The following is a 21,283-nucleotide window of genomic DNA, read 5'->3' on the forward strand; positions in this document are numbered from 1 at the left end:
TTATTCTTCGTAGAGACTGAGGGTGTGCGGTATTGATCCTCGTTAAACTGTTCTACCGTAAAGTGCTCGACTTCGCGTGCAGGTCGTTGGGCTACCGAAGCGGGGGTTGCCATCCCCTCTGAAGAGGATCAAAATCGTGATGGCATGTCTTCGGATCATCCTGAGGGATGTTTCCCAGACCATCGCCTATGTGCAGCTCTAAGGCGACGTAAATGAACTACAACTACAACAACAGCAGCAGCAGCATCCCTCCGAGGACTGATCATAAGACACGGCTCCCAATAGATCATCGACATAAAGCATCACTGGCTGGGGTAAGTGATCGAGTGGATGACCAAGTTGATCAACCGACTGGTAAGCTCTTAATAGGAATGACGTAGCTTCGTTTGAACTATACAAATGCTTCTTAAAAATTTTGGGTATTTATTTCTTCACAATTATGGGCATAATATAAAAAGCATGTAGCAATGCTATATAAAGAGCATATTTATAGTTAACATAATAGAGTTTATTTTGCGAATTTTTAAAATTTTTTGTAATGATAAAATCATTTGAAACTTGTTTCAGATTACAAAGTAAGCGTGAAATCTTTCAAAAATACAGAAAGATGTGAAGAAATAATTTAAAAAGCATTTTTAAGAAAATCCAAAATTTTTAAGAAGCATTGGTCCAAACCAGGCCACGTTAAGAGCAAATATATGGTTTACATCATGGAGGACACTTTGCTCATTCTTTTATAATTATATGCATTTGAAACTTGTTTCAGATCAAAAATTTATCGTCAAATTTTTCAAATACATCCATAGTTGAGAAGAAATAAATACCCAAATATTTTAAGAAGCATTTGTTTAGTCCAAACCATGCTAAGTAAAGAGCCTTGTTACTTCATCCATACAAAGACCTTATCATTGGGATTAAACTGTCATCCTTAGTGAGTAAGTGGGGTGTAGCTCTCATCCTATAGAGGAGAGGTCATCACCCCGAAAAGTGGAGTATAGCGCTCATTTTTCCTCTACTCAGCTTAATCAATCATTCCTTACTGCATTGTAGTTTTTATTTAAAAAGTCTTAAATTTTTCAGAACTCGAAATTTTGCAGATTTATCGGGATGAGGATCAAATTTCATAATAAATGGAAATGATGAAGTGGGGGTACGTGATCCACTTAGCTTGAAAGATACCCTACTTTTTCTAAGAATTATGCTCTATAACAGACGTTTATTAAAAAAATTAACCCCCCTTTTTTTTGATAGTTTTATAAATAGTTATTTGATATTTAACAGGTATCTTTCGCATATTGACAACATTTGTTACGCATAATGGACTATTTAATACAAGGTATGTATCTATTATATTTGTTTACAAATTTTGTCTGAAATTTTTTTAAATGGCATGAATTAATTATTTTAGTGAATATTCACTAATTATTACTAGTGAACTTTGCAAAGAGTTTCTTTAAGGAATCTGATCGTACATATAGCCATTCTCTATTATACCTATTATTTTTAGCTTTAGAATTAAGAGTTCTGGATGCAAAAGAGAAGAAAAAAGTACTTAAACTAATACATTGTAAAATCTATGCCAATAACATAATATTGGTACACGGGTAAACATGTTATTTTTATTATGTTCAAACTGATTTTCTTAAGTATTCAAGTATAAGGGATAAGCATAATTTTTGTACAAGAAAAATCACATTAATTAATTAATTCAGATCTCTTTTCGAGTGAAATACTTTTAAATGAGTAATTTTTAATGTATTAATTTGTTTTTATTTAAAAAGTCTGAAATTTTTTAGAACTCAAAGTTTTGCAGATTTATCGGGATGAGGATCAAATTTCATAAAAAATGGAAATGATGAAGTGGGGGAACATGATTCACTTAGCTTGAAAAATACCTTACTTTGTCTAGGAATTATGCTCTATAACAGACGTTTATTAGAAAAATCAACACCCCATTTTTTTGATAGTTTTATAAATAGTTATTTGATATTTAACAGGTATTTTTCGCATATTGACAACATTTGTTACGCATAATGGACTATTTAATACAAGGTATGTATCTATTATATTTGGTTAAAAATTTTATATGAAATTTTTGTAAATGGCACGAATTAATTATTTTAGTGAATGCTCACTAATTATTACTAGTGAACTTTGCAAAGAGTTTCTTTATGGAATCTGATCGTACATATAGCTATAATCTATTATGTCTATTATTTTTAGCTCCAGAATTAAGAGTTCTGGATGCAAAGGAGAAAAAAAATCATTTAAACTACTACATTATAAAATCTATGTCAATAACATAATATTGGAACGGGTAAACGTGTTATTTTTATAATGTTCAAACTAATTTTCTTAAATATTTAAGTATAAAGGATAAGCATCATTTTTGTACACGAAAAATCGCATTAATTAATTAATTGAGATCTCTTTTCGACTGAAATACTTTTAAATAAGTAATTTTTAATGTATTAATTTGTTTTTATTTGTTCTACAAAATTCGAAAATTGAATTCTTTCATCACAATGAAATATTTATTTATTTATCTATTTATCATATAACACACACTACAAAAAAGTAATGAGAGAAGTAAAGTCGATTTGTCACAAATTAAGACATTAGAAATTGCATTCAAAAGTTCAAAATATACAAACCTTAAAAAAACAAAAAACGCATTAAATGTATCCAAAAACTTGATTAAAGAGGAGATTTTGAAAAAATTTAAAGAAATATTTAATTTTTCTATAGTACAGAAAACGAAGGAAATTATTTAATTGTTTTATGCATTTTGATAAGCTAACTTTGAAATTTTGTAGTAAAGACCAATTTCAAAGTCTTTCGATTCAATTTATAACCTTCTAAAAATTTTCCAGAATTAATTTGATGTTACATTTTACTTCTCGATAAGATACTATTCTTGTTTTTATATATTTTTTTCTATTTAATTTCATTTCCTTGGTACAAGAACTATATTACTGGAAACGAAATTCGAATAGTGTCAGAATCACCTTTCTGTTATTCTAACTAGTTAGCTATTTGGTCCGTGGTCGTAGTAAAGATAATCATTATGACACCCGACATCACAGATAGAATATGGTTATTTGATTTGAACCCTTCCATCCGTTGGTTGCTTATGCTTGGTTCATGTATTGAGCACCTTGATATTGACACGAGGAAGTAGTGAATAGAGCAGCTGCTTCTGAAATGTCACCTGTTATTCGTGACTCATCTGTATATATTTTTATTATTGAAGTAATCTTATTGTTTGTTTTTTAAAGAAAGGTAATGTGCGAAATTTTATTGATGGAATATTATTATCATAACAATAGAATATTATTATTATATCGTTGGAATGACCCTTAAATCCAGAATGAATTACAGAATAACAAGACAAAAAATAGTTTTGAGAAGCAGAAAAACTTTTTAATTTTTTGAGCTTAATTATTTATTCATTTATTTATTTTTTTGCATTCCAAATCAAGCAAATTGAAGTAATTAAAGTATTATTGCATATGAAGCGCAAAAGCGCAAATTTAGGGATTTTGCTTCATGGCGAGTTAAACTTGGTTTTACTCTTATACTTTGTTTTCATAAACTTTGTTTTATGATAAAACTTGTTAATTTTAATTTTCTTAATTTTCAATTTTCTTCGTTTTTCTGTTTTTTCTTTTATCCTTTTTGTCTTTATTGTGCTTATCTTATTACAGTTTGCGACATTTAACTGAACAGAAAATACCACAACTGAAATGCGTTTTAAATATTTTGCTTAACACTTTCATGTGTATATTTCAAGACACTTGCTACAAAGCCGTTGGTGACTGAATCTAAGTTTAAGGATTCACGATGGAAAAAAAAAATAAAATATGAAAAGTTTTGATTTTTCCGTACTTCTAGTATCACATGGAAATAATTATTGTGTTTTGAAGATAGAAAAGTATCTTTCAAGCAACGTTGAAGAAAATATCCAAAATAAACTTTAGAAAAGAAAGAAAAGCACGTAAACTCTTCAGATATTAAATATAAATATGGGTTCAAAGGAAGTTTGGAACAAGATAAAAAGAAAATGTTATAAAATATTCTCCTTAAGGGTAACTGAGGCAATGTAAAAGTTTCGGCATCTTTTAAGTTACCAAAAGAGCCTTAAGCTAAGTAAGGAACAGAAATACATTTTTGCTGAAACCTTAGTTATTCCATTTTTTTCTTGCCAAGCAATCAAACGTTTTATCGGAATATAATAACAGGGAGTACAAAAACTTTCATTGCAATTCGGATACAAATGATAGTTTGCTTTGTGATTTGCCAAAGTTTCTTTATAATCATTTGCAAAGCTTAAACCAAATCAAGGTCCTGTAACAACTTTTTTTGTATTGATATTTTGTTTTATGACTTAGGGCCATGTCATTATTTTCGAATGAATTATTATTTATTAAACATACGCATAGTCAGAATCAAATCTCCATTTCATATCAGATTGTTTACATATTTGGATTAACAAGAACTGTTAGGTTTAGGATATATAATATGTAAACAGTAAAAATAAAGCCATAAATGAAGCAATTTGCGTTAATATAATATGAGATAATATATAGGTTAAAACGATAAGGGATTTCTTTATGATTTTTAAATGGTGATTATTATTTACACTTTGGATCAGTAATGGATGCCAAAAAAAGTAAAATTAGGCCGCATCAAAGAATATGAGTGAAACAATAAAGCTCGTATATTAAAAAAAAACATCTTTTAGCATTATGATTTTTTTTAATAATATCTTTATGTTGGATAACTTAGTTTTAAGTAATTTTTATAGTTACTTCTTATATTTTCAACCATGAATTTATTATTATATTTTAAGTAATAATTTTTGTTAATACTTTTTTGATTTCCCATTAGGTTTAGGATAAGGTTTAGGATTATTAAAAAAGTTGAATATCATATCAGACCGAAATAACTAAGTTAGAATATTAAAGTTATAATATTATGCATATTTATTTATGAAATACAAATTGTTCAATTTAAAGTTTATGATATTGTGTTTAAAACTGTAATTTTTAGCATCAAATTTTCAAATTACACAAATTAAGAGACAATTTCTTTTTAAATGCTGGTTTGAATATTTGACATTGTAAATTGACTTCATGAAATTTTTAGGATATGTTTTTTTTTAAATAAAACTATTAGACGTGTGTTTTTTTATTTTTTCGAATTTTTTCCCCTCTTAGCTTTTTTGTTGTTGGGGGGGGGNTGGGGGGGGGGGGGTCGAAACTTAAGATAGTCTTGAATTATAAGAAAAACACATTGATTTACAAGATAACAAGTGAAACAAGCGAAGAATGACACTGACCGTTATTTTATGTTCTACTACGTTTACACTGATTATAAAGACAAATATAATATTTCAGTGAACCTTTGCATCAAAGGTCAAAGTTCATTCAAAATCTTTCGAAAAGATACAATTTTCTAAGACTTTGAAGACATTAAGAATCTACAAGTACCAACAGTGAACCATAAAGGTACATATTTCTGTTAAAGCATACCATAAAAGCACATCAAAATTAAACATATGTGCATTTGGCGTGACTTAAAAATTGATCTTAAGGTTGAAAGAAAGAGAAATTTTGTATACACAATTTGTACAATAGGCTTCGCCAGAACTAAACAAGTATGAAATTATCGAAAAGAAGCCTTTAGTATAGCAGAAACAAAATCAATTCAAGTTTCTATGGATAAATAGTACAGTACATTGCTATAATATTTTTGACCCTATTAATGAGAAATTAGCTTTGATTCCATCTCACTTGGTTCGGTCTCATTTGGTTAATCCTTACAAATCCATGAGTTCTGAAACTTTGTTCTACAGTAGAATTATACTTAAATATTATTTCAACTTTGGGATGAATTGAATAGAAATATAACCAGTCTAGTTTATACAAAATTGAAAGAAATTCGAAGTTAATTAAGTTCAAATATTATAAAACCCAACTTGATATTTTTAAGTGTTATAAAATTCTCAATTAACTCTTTTATTTATTATGTCAGTTAATTATAATTTATTATTGGTTTATTAAGCATTGAATCCATATTGCTGAACCTTAAATTTTTTAAAATTTTTTATTGTTTATCAGGCATAATTTCTGATGTTCTTATTTTATAGACTATTAACTATTAGTTCTTAGTGATTATTAGCTTTTATTAACTATTTTATAGAGTAATTAAGAAGCTTGCATAATTAGATAGACAAATAACATATATCTTTCCGTTTTGCTTAGTTTCAGTTTCTTTTTTTTTACGAGAAGTTAAACTTATTTGCAATTTAAATATAAAATTTTGTGGATTTTTAAAGTGGTTTTTGAATTTTTATGAATGAGAAAGTATCGAGTAATGCCATTAGTCGAATACTAGCGATTTCTGTGATTTATGTAATAGAACTTTTTACAGATTTGAAAGAATCTTTAAATCCCAAACAAAGAACATAGTTCAGTTCTTTTTAGACTATAGTAAGAGTAATTACATGAAGGACAAGGCAATTAAACTTAATCTGATTTTTACTTCTTGTTTTGAAACTATAGAACAAAAAAAAAATATATTTTCAGACTTGTACTAGTTTCCTTTGTCCCTCTTTTAATTTTCTTTTTACTGTCGTTCGCATTCTTAATGATCAGACCGCTTAGTCTCAAAGCTGAAAACGTTCTGAAACAAAGGAACTGAGAGATTTCTATTGTAATTGAATTTACTTTCACGTCCTGCTTGAACTTGGTCTTTGTAGCTTCCCTTTACTAAACCTAATTTAAGTTGAAGAAAGGAACTACTATTGATGCAGTGATTCTCTGTAACTTTGTGCTCTGAATATTTTTAGGGTGAGTTACTTATAGGATTTGTTTAGATTGTGTATTACTTATTATAGCAAGTATAATACTATTTATTTAACAATTAAAAATTTTCTTCGGGGACTTGTATCCCCAAAATGTTAAAAACCTCGAAAAAAAAAGCTATATTCTTTGTAGCTTCCCTTTACTTAACCTAATTTAAGTTGAAGAAAGGAACTACTATTGATGCAGTGATTCTCTGTATCTTTGTGCCCTGAATATTTTTAGTGTGAGTTACTTATAGGATTTATTTAGGCAGTGTATTATTTATTATAGTAAGTATAATACTATTTATTTAAGAATTAAACACTTTCTTCGGGGATTTGCATCCTCAAAATATTAAAAACCTCAACAAAAAAGAGCTATATTCTATTTCTTTCAACTTTTGAATTGGTTAAAATATTTCATTAAGAAGTGTATTATGTCAAGCCCAAAATAATCTAGTGTGGAGAATTAGCATCAGAATGAAATTGATAATTGAAATAAAATATTTTTTTAGTTAACTTAATTTTCCTGAAATTCCAAAAATTCCTTTAATTGCACTGTAAGAAATGGATGCACAAATTTCATGAAACTTTCTTCGTTTTTGAGGAAACTCGTTTTCTGGTATATGCTCTGAGCAAAAATTTCGACAAAGTGACGAATTAACTGTCGTTACATCTTGAAAGAAATGAATTTCGTCGAAATTGGAAAAAATATTTCGTCATTCCATTTTTTTTTTCAAAAAGAAAAAAATCGTATCGTCTAATATATCTGACTTTAATAATAATCACGTCATTGTGGGTACCACATAGGTAAATCAATGACACCCAAACAACACGAGAAAAACAAATTGAGCATATAGCTAAATTATACACTTGTCCAAAGCGGTATTCGAACCCGCGAACTTCCTGGTAAGAGACCAACTCCTTGATCAGCATACAGAACGCTCGTCATGCTTCGTCACTTCATTTTTTGATCATCTATTCTTCATTCTAGTGATTTATTGCGACGATTATTTAAAAGTTCGCGTTTTGTCAGAAATTGTTACTTCCTTGTTTTAAATTTCACTTTGATTGCGTGAAAAACAACACGGACTTATATTAGGAGTTTTTATAAGCAACTCAAAATTATCTTCCATTAAAAAATGGAAAATATGGACTTAGATTTGAGCAAGTATAAATAATTGAAGAGCTAGATAAGTTTCTCGTTTTTGTTATTTCGTTCAATCTTTATGATTTTAGTAGGGGAGAGTGGGGTCAATTGTAACAGGGTACGATTGTAACTGAGCAAAAATTTCGAGTGTCGGGTTCTAGATTTGGTTCCTTGGTGGTGCACAAGGTGTATTTAATAAATCTACATGTACACCCCTGCTGGCAACCATTTTTATGTACTTTTGAAAGAGTTACATCACAAAAGATATTTTCGCGCTACGTAAGTACTTTTTTTGGTATTAGAATATTATATTGTAACAAAGTAATTTTGTTTAGACAAATAAAAATTAGTAACCGAATATGTAAGTGGGCACCTTAATTAACATTTCAATAAAAAAATATAGTTTTGTTAATTAACTAGCATTGTTTTTAACAAATGAAGCTGAAATGGCGTCTTGGGGACGATTGTAACAATAAGTAAAGGGACGATTGTAACAGCTGAAAATAAATAATCTTATGTTTACAAACCATTACTTAACTCTTTAAGAGCCACCAATAGTTTCCTATATCATTTATATTATGTTGCATGTACATTATTTTATTTGTCACCTTTCACAGCATAAATAAAATTTCTTAACCCCTTAAAGTTAAAAGTTTAACCCTTTAGGTCTCTGCTCATTATTATTTTTACTCCTAAAATATCACTACTATTTTGATACTAACTATGATAATATGTATAATTAACTATGTTTTAGTTGAATTTATGAACTGTTACAATTGACCCCGTAAGTGGGGACAATTGTAACAAGTGCACGACTGTCAAAAATTGTGAATAACTAATATAATAACATTTAAAATAAGGTATTTATTTTTTCTTCTACTAGAGGATAGTCTACTTTACTCGTATGTCAATTAATACTAATAATATATTGGATTTTTTGCTAGTTAAAAATAGTTGAGTAAAAAATGTTACAATTGACCCCACTCTCCCCTACTCGTATATGTGCGAAGACACAACTCATAAAATTTTCGGTGTATAGTCATTTGACTCTCACTCTTTTACGAAGAAGATTTTTAATGATTTTTGTGCACAGCATCTGCTTGTTTTCTGGAAGATTTTTAATGTTTTTCAACATTGTAACTTTGTTAAAAGCTAAGATAAATATACAAATCTTTAGGCATATATTTCTGAAATAAAATTTTAGTGACCTCAATTTGAGATAAACTGGCATCAAGTTTCATCTAGCCTAGTTCGAAAACTTCTTTTAATTAGCGTTAATTGAGGTCAAAATGTTCTGTCATTTTGTTACAGCTAAAGGTAAGTCTGAATAAAAGTATTCTAATTAGTTTAAATACAAAAAAAATATCTATAACTGTTGAACCGCATTCATTATTTTGAATTTTTCTAGTAAAAGATTAGCAGTTTCATGCAAAAATGACACTATTTAATTTATAAAAAATGTTTCTAAAACTGCATTGGGTATTTTTACTATCATGGGAATCTGCGGGATCATGATTAATAATGCGGTACTTTCATTTTTCCTCATAATTTAGATTACCACTTCACAAATATCTGCCGTAGAACAGCCAATCCATTCGGTGGATATGCAACTTTCTTTCATTTTGTCGCCAAGTCACTTATCTGACTCTTTTACCTGAAGAATACTCAAGTAATGAAACTGACCTGGTTGTTCTACTGAGTATCTTTGGAACTAAAAGATTTAGAAATGTAAATGAATGCTATATATTTAAGTAAGACTAAAACAAGAACTTTCCCCGAGAAATCTAATTTTTTTTAAAAAAATATCTCTTTGTTGGTTCTTTTAATAAACTCTTCAATTGTTTAAAAATTTTTTTTTTATAAGTATGCTCGAACAAATCAACTCAAATATCATCATCATCCATCAATTTCAAATCACTCAGTGGAGATTTGATAATTTGGGCTGGCATCAAGTTGGATGATCTTCACAATTCCCCATGTGTTTTGAAAAATAAACGTGACTGGTGTGAGGTATTGGTTCTCCTGACATCAACCCTATATAGTACGTCTGAGATCCTCTGGCAAGGGTAATTTTAAATCTCAAAACTTCTCCGTCAATCATTCAGTCTCTAAAAAATTTGAGCTTGATTAATTAAATTGGATTAATTAATCCAAATTGGATTAAATTTGGAACAAATTGGATTAAACTTGTATTAATTAAATTCATTTAACATTTGTTTAAGCTAGATTATTTATAAAGGGGAGTTTATATCGCGTAACCGATTGATATGAAAATATTTTATAAAATTTTGCTTTAAAATTTAAAGGACATATCTTCTTAAACTGATATGGGCAAAAAGAGCAGTCTTCAATGAAAATAAAATTTCTTAACTTGGCATTTTCTCGAAAACCATCATAGAATCATCTTCTAAATGACAGGCGTTCTTTAAAATACAGAATTGAGGGATATAAATAAAATAAAAAGTATAAAAGAGGATTGTTCACATTTTTACAGTTCGTGCAGGACAAGCTGTCAAATGAATGAAATACTAGTCATCTTTTTTTAGTCTCCTCTTTTTAGAAGCTCAAGTTTGAAATATTACTTACCCCGAAGCAACGTCCTACTATCCTAATCAGAAAAACGCCCTACCATAAAAGATCCATAGAAACGTCACGTTCAGAAGGGGGTAGTGAGGAAGAAGATAATTTTGTTTGCTGAAGCTTTGAACCCTCGTAGAATATGTGTCAGGTTTCATCCTGTCCATCAGCTATCTAGGAATGCTTACAGATAATTCCATATGAGTTATTTTCAATAATTCTTTCTTAGTTTGATCAGGATGCCATGTATACTGATCTCATCGAAGAAGAAAATAAATTGGTTTTGAACTTGTATCATTTCTTTAAGACTGTTTGTAAAATTGACAGAAATTGGAATTGAAATTAATTTGATAAAAAAAAGAGTTTTACATGTAATCGAAAGCTTAACTAATTTCAAGTTTTCAAATATAGTATGAAGTAAAAATTATTAAAATGAAAACTGGAAAGAGTATACATTTGTTTTGGTAAGATATCATCTACTCTTTTAAACAATTAAAATAGTTTATACATTTTGAAATAGTTAAGTTAAAGGGATTTTTTTAATTCAAGTCATATTAATCCATAGCGACATCATAATTTAAATTAATGTACATTATATATTGTTGATGGAGATGTTTACAAAAATAAAAAGGTTGAAAATAGTTAATTTAGTAATCATAATTTGTGTCTCAAATTTTCTGTCAATGTCTAAGCAGTGTATCAATCTGAAATAACTGGTGACCCGGAATTTACTATGCCCCGCCTCACTTTCTCATCAGATCAGAAAATTGTTCGAAGATATAAGTATGATGGTATTTGCAAGTAGAATTAATAAAGAAAAGAAGGTAACCGCTTGGACTGTGTGGTGGATCAAATTCATACAAATCAAAATGCTGCTTTCACAGTTAATCAGATCACATTCCAGCTCAGCTGCTTTTCATTAATGAATAAATTTGTAAAGGGTTTTGTGTTGTTTCGGTGAAAAAAATTGTTCTTTCTTAGTGTTTCATCTTGGTGTTTCATTTTCAATGCATAAGCAGAACAACAATGTTCTTCCTTTGAATGCATCTTACTATTTTTTCAATGCAAGAACAAACTTTTAAAGCATGTTTCTTTTTATACCTTTTCCATGATCACAATTCTTTTCCAATGTTCATCTAGAAATAATGCTAACCGTTCACGCATTGAGCTCCTGGGAAGTATTGTATGGAAATTTCCCTGCTATGCACTTCTCTCCCATTGAATAACATGAGGAAACCGGTTTTTTTGATGCAAGCTTAAAAGTTTGGAAAAAGCTGGGACTTCAGAGGGTTAACTTTGCAAGAATCAATTAATATTAAAATTAACACTTATCATTTGATGATACCGGACTTCTAGTTAATTGTAAGAATCAATATTGTCTCTTAATTTCTCACACATATTTTTCGCATATTAATAGATTGATCTTATTTCAGAGCTTTTAAATAATAATACCTAAATTCGATCAATCAATAATTTTTCTTAACGTATTCTCGATTGTGAAAACTGGTCTTTTCTATGAAATGCTGCATATAGTGACAGTTCGCTTGTTGTAATAAAAAGTATAGTGATTGAAACCACTGCAAACAAATTTCAAAACAATAGGAGGCACAGGGATATTTAAAATTCGTGGTAAAACTTTTGCTTGGTATAAACTGTTTGTCCAATCTGATATCTTCCATGTAATTTACTTGTTATGGAAAAAGTAACATACTATTTTGACTTATTAAATAAATTTTGAAACTGGATTATAACAAGAAAATCCAATGTTTTATTCACAATTATTATTTTTATTTTTAAATTAAGGTAAAATAATTGACAATAGTCTTTCTATTCAATTAACAGGGAAGTTTGAAGTTTAAAAAAATGATTTGGTCATAAATTTAATTCTTTGAGTAATATGATATTCATAATATAATAATATTAATATTCATAATATAATAATATTAATATTCATAACATAATAATTCATATCTATAATAATATTCACAAATTCCATGGTTAAAGAATCTCTTAAAGATTAAAAGTCTATCTTCATCTGATTTGCTAATAACCAGATTCTTAGTCCCAATTGTTACTATTAAAACATAAATAATATTTAAATCACTGACTAACAGAAGCATAGTAAAAAACTAAAAGGTGCACTAAAAATTCCTATTTTAGGTAGTATTGAGATTTTAGTGAAAAAATTTTGCAACAGATATTTAATAAATGCTAGTGATGTTTTTTGTAAGCAACTTCATGAACTGTTAGAGCCAATCCTTCAATGTTTACACCCAAATTTTTTGGATTTTTAATCAACGAAAAATAGTCGCAAATAAAATCCTTCCTATTTAGTCATCTTCTTCTACATCAAATAAGTTTAACTCAAGAATTTTGCTCGCTATTGATTAAATTTCTTGGATATATTATATTATGTTAGAAGTAAAAGCAAACGAATTGTTGAAAGAAAATGAAATTCTGGATCTCTTCCCTTACTATGACATCCCCCTAAAGGCATGTTCTTGTCTCTTATAATCCTCTTAAAATACAAAACAGATACATTGTATTCTTTGCATTTTTCTTCTTACGCTTCTGAGAGATTATCTTTCAAGTGAGAATAGCAGAGAATAAAAAAGTTTTCCCTCAGTGCTTTGTTGTACAAGAATATTGTTCTATCTTCTTATGTCCATCGAAAAAATTGCACTTTAAATAAAGTTTTTCGTTCCAGTTTAAAACCAAATAAAATAACTCTGAGACTTAAACAAAGTCAATTTCAAAGCACTGTGTTTTCTCTTCACAGAATAACAAATCTAGTTTTGAAATTCAGGAGAAATGCAGAGTTGCAAATTGGAATTTAGAATTTGGGTTAATGATATCTTAAAAATTCTTTTAAGAGTGATAAAATGCGGAATTACTTTTAAATCAACACAGGGTTTCGAAATGCCCCTTTAAAAGAAACTGGGATCTTAGATCTTAAAATAAATATGTAATATATAAATAATGTAATATATAAATAATGTGTAATGCATAAATAAAAATAATGCTCTTAATTTATCATGAAATTGCAGCTCAACTACAAGTACAGTTTTGTAATTAAGAAAAAGGGGTGAGGAGGGTTATGAATAACAATATATGAAAAATATTTTTATATATGTGATTACGTAATCCCATATAATAAGAAATTACTCTTTGTTATGATTATGTAAAAATATTAATTAGTATGTAAAAATATTAAAAAAAGTAATAATATTAAATGTATATTAATGCATTTTATGGAATTTTCTATTGCATAAATAAAGAGAAAGAATATTCTGCCTGAGTAGTACGTAAGAAAATGATAAATGATAATGATAAATGATAATGATAAATGATAATGATAAATGATAATGATAAATGATAAATGATAATGATAAATGATAATGATAAAAATTACATTTATTCTATCGTGTAAGAACTCTTTAAAGTTAGATAAGACTTGAGTTAAAACTTTTTATTTGAAATTAAATTAAAAATTAAGTTTAAAATTTAAATAGACAAAAAAAATTCAATATACGTGCAGAGGAGTGTTTTGAATAAACTATTTGTTTTCAAATTCTTTTGACAGTTGTAAAATACAAAATTGTATTTAATAAGAAGGAGTGAGCTTTGATTATGCAGATGTTTTATTTCTTGAGGAATTTATTTATTGTGTAAATGAAATATAAACAAACACTAGTCATAGTACATTATAAAGCAATAATATAAAAGAAATTGCTAATGAGATTAGGAATATATTGATTCAATCAACTGAGTACTCTTAAAATGTCAGATGAAACTGTTGCTAATGAAATTAGTTTGATGTTTGTCTTAGACTTACCAGAATAAGAATCAATGACAGCAACACTAAAAGATGTCAAGTTAAGAATAAGAAATGCACAGAGACATTATGGGATTCCCTTTCATTTGTGGTAATGATAGATCTTTCTGAGGAAAAGTTAGTTTATTAGTTATATAAAAACAACTAAATTTATTGCTGCAGTAAAGACGTTAATTGACGAGAAGTCGTTTATTTAATGACAAATGCGAAATTTCAGTAATTAAAAATAGATTACGTAGAGATACTAGCATAGGCTTAGTTAAAGAAATTGGGGAGAAAAAGAATTTAGAGTGTACTATTATTGTTATTTTGCCTTGAATGAAGACATTTTAATAAAGATCGAAAGATGTGCATCATTTTTATTTTAAGGCAAACAATTGAAATAAAAGCATTTTTTACTGCATTTTAAGATAATTGTCTTTTTTTATTACTTTTTGTGCAAAAAATTTATTGTTTCCTGACCAAACTGCTTCAATACAACACATATGTAAGTCTGTTATGTCAAATTATTATGAAATGTTGTCAGCAAAAATGATATAGTATGTTTGTTACGTTTTGAAATAATTAACATATACTTAGATGTTAGCATTAACAAGATATTACTCTAAACTTGAATTAAGAAATTGACGTATATAATTTCTTCCTTGGTGAAATGATGTAATACATTTACTATGTTGCTCCAAGCATTCTTATTCTATCTTATTCAATCTTATTCTATGCCAGTTAAAAAAGCGTACCTTGTTTGCTATTCGTCAAAATAATTAATTCATTATATTCTCATTGATAGTAGATCATTTTAAATTTTCATTTTCTAATAAATAAATTTAATTTCTTATTTTTAGGCATTAAGTTATGAAAATATTATTCTAATTAATATTTCCGATCCTAACCTGGCATTTCTCAATTAAAATCCCGTTTTAATTTGTTCAATGCAATTTGCTTCAATACAACTTTTATTTCTAAACTTTAATGATTTTAAGAACATGTATTTTGTATAATATTTAATAATTAATTATAATTTCTAATACTTTAAATTATATCTCTCAACAACAGCTTAATATTGTTCCATTTTTAACTAAACAACGTTGACACGTTTTTTTTAATTACTCAATTAAAATAGCTTTTAAAATTGGAATTCTGCATTAATCTGTGCTTAACTTAACTATTTTCTTTTATCAAATAAAATGCTTAATGATTAATAATAATTTTTAATACTTTAAGTTATATTCTTCAACACTAGCTTAATATTGTTCGATTTTTAACTATACAATGTTAACACGTTGTTTTTAATTACTCATTTAAAATGGTTTTGAAAAGTGGAATTCTGCATTAATCTATGCAAGACGTCACTATTTTCTATTTTCAAATTGCCAATATGTCTGAAGCTACGTGAGTAAATAAAGAAAATAAATGTTTCACGAGGAAAGAATAAAGTAATTTCAATTTAATTTAAATGTGTAATTGAATTATAATTAATTGAACAAATCTTGAACCAGCTTTGAATATTAATGGAGAGGGCCTGTTTCCCCACATAGCTTTAGGGGTGGGATACTTAGTGATTTGGAATAAACTCGATTTTACCATTTAGGACTCCATTTGCGGACTTCTGACTACACAACTGTTTCAGCTGGTAAATTAAGGCTCATTATTCTATGCGTGACCGTGTGTGAGTGATTAGTAATATCGTGTTTTAATGGTTCTGACGTTCAGTGAATAGCTTAAATAAATCTTATTAAGATGTGTACATTAAGTTGGTGAGTAGTTTTGAGTACTCACAGCCTAAATTATGTTTAAATGGATTGTAATCCTCAGAGGATAGGTTTGGTCTTGTATTTTAATGCAAGAAATGAATAAGAAATAGTTTTCTGAGGAAATTACTGAAATAAATTAGTTTTTGTCGATTTATTTTTATTGTTGTATTGCATTTTTGTCATAAATCAGATTTAGTAACGTTTTTTTTTCCTTGACGAGAACAAGAAGTAAGTAATAACTTGCATTGAAAGTAGCGTGAATTTTGTAAATTCGTTTCTTCTTAATATCTACCTCTGAAAATAATGTTTGGTAAATACTTTGATTTTATACAAGAGATTTCGCAATGACACCCTTTAATATATATTTTTTTTTTGAATTTACTTAAAAGGGTAAAAAAATATTAGCATTAAGAATTAAAATTTAATATTTGAATGATAAAAAAAAGGAATAAAACTCTGACCTATCAGTATCAAAACTATCACACTGTTAGAAATTTCTCGGAAAAATGGTTGCATAACAATTTATTTAATTTTTATTTTACCATATTCAAACAAAACTAGGAAACAACCATAAATAAGTTGTTAACAAACTGTTAACTCTGAGAAAAGCAATTTATTATTTGCTGCCACCTAATTCAATTAAACAACCAGAGTTATATTTCACCAACTGTACCCATCTAATAAAGCCACTTAGTTTCTTGCAGTTGTGTACATATTATAGCCATGATGGCTAATCTGTCAATCTCATGACCGACAGAATGTGGCATCGAGTTCTAGCATTGATTCTACAATATTTCCTCCATGTTCTTTAACAGATGAAGAGTTTCCTGTGTACTGCACTCCCCAATTTATGACTCTGAACTACTGAAATGCGATGCTCTCCCTCACGTATAGATGTCAACACCATGAAGCTGCTTAACACAAAGTCTAGAATTTTCCATCTTTTACGATTGGTGAAACAACCAGAAAATTCAATTAAGCCACTTTCCATGGTTCATTTGATCAAAACAACTCAACTCCAATGTCCATTACCGAATGAAAAGTCTGATCCCCAATGTGCAGTTAAATTTCTTTTTTACCGTGTTGAAAAAATGCAAGCAATAAATGTCTAAAAAACCATATTGTTTTGAATTCATGGTTTTATAACCATACTAGTTGTCAACGGTTTCAAAACCGTAATGGTAAGAATGTTCTTTACCGTAAATTTTACTGTAATTGAATGGACAGACTGCTGCCGGATATTTTACCGCAATTTTAAAATGAAAATTCTAACAGTGCAAAACAAAAGAGGAATTAAAGTTTACAAATCTTAATTATTTATATATATATACNTATATATATATATATATATATATGTTTATGGTTTAGTAGTCATTTTTTTTCGAAATTATTGGAGAAAAAAGTACAATAAAGAGTTGTATTTATCACTTTGACATAAAAGTGATAAAAGTATAATCGGACGAAAGATCTTACTTTAAAATGTTTTATTGAGACAGTTTTATGCTCAAAAATTAAAATATTTTTAGCAACTCTCTGAATATTTTTTCACTCTTTAAAGTAGTGTAAATTTAGAATAAAAAAGTGCAAGCATTTTTTACGATATATATATATATATTTATTTCGGAAATACATTATTAATTGAATGTAATTTTCCTGCAATTATCTTCAGAAATGTAATCAGAGATTACAATGCACTGTAGAAAGTCAAGATCAAATTGGGTGCTTCATTCGTAAAATCCATTCTCACCGTGAATTATTATATTGTAATTTCTACAATATTATTTATTTAATTAGATTGATTCAGTGAATTTGTGAAAATTATTACTGTAAAAATTACGCTATAACAGAATTTTGTTCCGTAACATGTTCCGGTAAAAATGAATTTCATAGTTAAAAGTTTTTACCGTAATTTGATACTGGGTTTTTTACAGTGCGTAGAATTACGATAATTTTGCTTATTTTGTATTTTAGTTATTGGCTAGCTATTTACTCAAAAAAATTATCCCTAAGGGACAGAAAAAAATGCTTTTATAAGAATTGTAAGCAATGTAAATGCAGAAGTAATACTTTTATGAAGCACATATTTCATTACACTAAATATTTTGCATTACAAATTTTTTTAAATATATAATAACACAATGACAAACTATTATTATCTAGCTATTTACTTGATAAAGTTATCCCCAAATAACGAAGGAAAATACTTCTATAAACATTGCAAACAATAAAAATGCATAAATAATATTTTTATGACGCACATACGTGCATTATACTAAGCATTTTGCATTTCAATTATTTGAGAGATATTAACCAATTACAAACTATTATTGGCTAGCTACTTATTCAAAAAATTTTTTCCAAAGAACAAAAGAAAATGCTTCTTTAAGCATTGCAAAACAATAAAAATGCATAAGTAATATTTTTATGAAGCATGTAAGTTTATTTTACTAAACAGTTTGCGTTTCAATTATTTGAGATATAATATCACAAAGACAAACTATTAATCAGGGATCAGCAAGACAAAGTGAAACATGTAATTTATCAAGGTCCTGCAATTATGGGCTTCAATTAACAGGAAGTATGATGGTGGCCACTAAAGACTAAAGAATGATTTATAATTTTGATTATTTCAATGAATTAAGTTTTAAGATCTCTTATAAAATGCATTTTATAAAAAAAGTTGTCAACAGTTCTTCTCTAAACAAGTTAAAAATAATACGGTATTAAATTTATGTGATGTTTTCTTTTATAAAAGATTTTGAGAGAAATAATTATTGTAAAAGGTTTTTTTTACCTTTAATAATAATTTTTTCATCAAAAAACTGCAATATTGAATTAAATATATATTAAAAATTATTACTAAGAAAAAATGAGTTCTTTAAAAGAAGTTCGTAGAAATGACAGAAGTTACTTCATTGTTTTCGTTTCAAACTAAAAGCGTTTTGTAGTTTAAAGACAAAAAAGTATAAAAAAGGAAAAAATATATGTTCATTATTTTCACCAACATTTTCATGCTTGTAAAATAACTTTATTAGGTAAAAGAAATATTTAAATATTCTAATTTGCATCTTGTCGATGCGACGATCTATCTTAATACTTTTCATTCAGTTTTAAATAAAAAAAAATTTCAATTCCTATTTAAGTAAGAAACACAGATTTGCACTTAAAAGAAATCTAAAACTATAAAAACACATCTTGAGAAAATTGTTTCGCATTTGGCAATTTCAAAGATAACAAAGTAAATCACACCACTGGGTTTCATTAATAACAAAAAAGCTTTCTTATACATTCTTTAAATTCTAACACTGCTGTCTTTGCTTTTGCATTGGCTGCTTGGAAACTGATTTGAATTGGAAAACAGAAGAAAGAATTGGGCTTTTACTATTTTCTCTCACTTTGTTAAATGTTAGAGGTGCGATTTACATGCATCTTACAGATGTTCCAATCGAATTTTTTAGTCCAACGCTCGAGGTACAACACAGATATGAAAAAATTGTTTTTGTGGAAGAACTTTTTTTGTTTGAAGAACAAAGGAACGGTTTCGGATCTTCGTTTATTTTGAATTGCTGTTTTTATTCCGTTCTATTTTTTATTTGTCCATTTTTTTCTGGATAAGGAGATAGGCTCAAAAACTTCTTTTGTTAGCTGAATGAACATGGGTCAAATAAAATTGAAATTCACGGACCATTTAAGAAATTCTCTCAGCGTTAATGTTGCATAAAAAGAACAGCTAACAAGGATTTTACATTATTGATGCTTTAAGCGAATTTTTTTTTTATCATTATATGGTATGGAAAAGAAATAAAGTTTTGTTGGTGGCTTTTAGAAATCCACGAAAAAAATATTTCAAGATTAATTTTTGATATCGACTTTTTATGGCTGTTACATGGAAAACTAAAAGAGATTAAGGTATAGTTTAGTTGCATTACCAACAACGATTAAAGTATAATTTTTGATAAAACCAAATTAAGGAACTAAAGATATTAATAAGGAATGGAAAGAAATAAAGTTTTGTTGGTTGCTTTTAGAAATCCAAATAAAAATTATTTTAAGATCAATTTTTGAAATTTAGTTTGAATGGGTTAGTTATGCGGGAAACTAAAATAGAGATTAAGAATAGTTTAGTTGCAAATGTCAATAAAAGTAAATACAATTCTTAACGAAAGCAAATTGTTACAAGAAATAAAACATTCTCTAAGAACTAATTTGTCCTATAACGGCAAAAAGAAAAAGAAATGATAAAATGAAAAAAACAAAACAAAAATCAAGTGTTAGAGGTGAGTGTGAGAGGTGTAAGTTTGTGCAATTCAAAAATGTTGTATAAATATAGATTTGTTGTAATAAAAAATCATTACTTGCTGAACATTAATGCTTAAGTCAAGGTTTTTTAATAATATTTTGCACAATGGTAATTTTAAATAACGTGAAATCAACTGAAACTTAGTTAAAATGAATTATGTCAGAAATCTTCTTAATTTATTCAAATCTAGATCTGTGAGAAAAAAAAAGCATTCTTGCAGTCGATATTTACATGAAAATTGCTCAAGACAAATAATAATAATAATAAATGAACAAACAAATTTTTTCTTATTTACATTGCTAAAAACTATGATTCTTTAGAGTAGGATATAAAAATTCAGAAATACCACGTAATCAATCGAACGCTTATTATCTGCTCTGCTACCGTTAACAAAATTTATAGAAATATAATATTTTAAGGTAACTTATATCAATTTTATGTGGAAAAAATAAATTTTGTGAGCAAATGATGCATTGTTAGAACCGTAATCAAATAGTTGATAATTTTTTTTCCATTTCAAATAATTATTTTTCTAATTCTCTTAATTTTTTTTATAAATACTACGAAGTTTCTAATTTAACGCATTATATAAATTTGAAATTTGTACACTGATTTTTATAAATTGCTGCAACTTTATTTTAATAAATTATATACTAATATTACTAATAGGCTTTAATACTAACAAAGGTTGCAGAATTTTTTTTTAAACGCGTTTTATCTCAACGGGACAATTTTCTGTGGGATAAAACAGGTTTGGCTTACTTGGGGTAAAGAAAATATAAGAAAGATATTCGTCTGGAAGAGTTCCTTAACTGTCATCGAA

Source organism: Parasteatoda tepidariorum, chromosome X1 (assembly GCF_043381705.1).
Source record: "Parasteatoda tepidariorum isolate YZ-2023 chromosome X1, CAS_Ptep_4.0, whole genome shotgun sequence".
NCBI classification, from domain to species: domain Eukaryota; kingdom Metazoa; phylum Arthropoda; class Arachnida; order Araneae; family Theridiidae; genus Parasteatoda; species Parasteatoda tepidariorum.